This window comes from Orycteropus afer, unplaced genomic scaffold (genome assembly GCF_000298275.1).
Source record: "Orycteropus afer afer isolate SDZICR_OR568_19922 unplaced genomic scaffold, OryAfe1.0 scaffold00963, whole genome shotgun sequence".
Lineage (NCBI taxonomy): Eukaryota > Metazoa > Chordata > Mammalia > Tubulidentata > Orycteropodidae > Orycteropus > Orycteropus afer.
In genome coordinates, this window is record NW_006922550.1 from 317,168 (window position 1) to 318,599 (window position 1,432).

Here is a 1,432-nt window from a genome sequence, read left to right on the forward strand (position 1 = left end):
TATCTCTTCCCCCAACAAAGCCACATAGCCTGTTGATATACCATACTCTGGCCATACAAACATATACACATTTTTGTATTGTTGTTGTTATGTGCCATCGAGTCGGACCTGACTCATAGTGACCCCTCTTTGGGTTGCCAAGGCAGTATCACTACGGAAGTAGATTGCCCAACCTTCCTTCCGAGGAGTGGCTGGTGGGTTTGAACCAGCAGCCACATTTTTGTATATATCTACATAAAATGATGTTCAGGTGTGTTTTACAAAAATAAAGTTAATCTACACATTTTTATGCATCTTTTCTTTTCCTCCATAATAAAATCAAATGCAAATGACTTACATAGCTCCATTTTGTAACTTTGTTGTTGTTATTAGGTTCCATGGAGTGGGCTCTGACTCATAATAACCCTATGTAAAACAGAACAAAACAAAGCACCATCCTCAGAATCCTTGCTATGCTTAAACCCATCATTGCAGCCATTGTGTCAATGCATCTCATTGAGGAGCTTCCTCATTTTCTCTGACCCTCTACTTTACCAACTATGTCTTTCTCCAGGAACTGGTCCCTTCTGACACATAACCAAAGTAGGTGAGACAAGATACAGCCATTGTTGCTTCTAAAGAGCATTCTGTCTTCATGCAGGACAGACTATTTCATTCTTCTGGCAGTCCATGGTATTTTCAGTATTCTTCACCAATATGACATTTCAAAGGAATCAACTCTTCTTCAATCTTCTTTATCCATTATCCAGTTTTCACATGCATATGAGGCGATTGAAAATACCATCTTGGGTTAGATGCACCTTAGTCTTCAAATAAAATCCTCACTCCTTAACACTTTAAAAAGGCCTTTTGTGGAAGATTTGCCCAGTGTGATATATCTGCTTTCTTGACTGCTGCTTCCATAGGTGTTGATTGTGGACACCAGTAAAATGAAATCTTTGACAAGTTCAATCTTTTCTCCATTTATTGTGAGGCTGTTTATTGGTCCAGTTGTGAGGATTTTCTTTTCTTTGTGTTGAGATGTAATCCATACTGCAGACTATAGTCTTTAATCTTCTTCAGTAAATACTTCATGTCATCTTCACTTTCAGCAAGCAAGGTTGTGTCATCTGTATATTACAGGTTGTTAATGAATCTTCCTCCAATAGTGATACTACATTCTTGTTCATATAGTCTAGCTTCTTGGATTATTTGCTCAGTATACAGATTTGATTAGAATGGTGAAAGAATACAATCCTGACACACACCTTTCCTGATTTTAAACCATACAGTATCCCTTGTTCTCTTCGAATGAATGTCTCTTGATCTATGTACAAGTTCCTCATGAGCACAATTAAGTGTCCTGAAATTCCCATTCTTTGTAATGTTATCTATAATTTGTTGTTATCTACACAGTCAAATGCATTTGCTTAGTCAATAAAACACGGGTAAA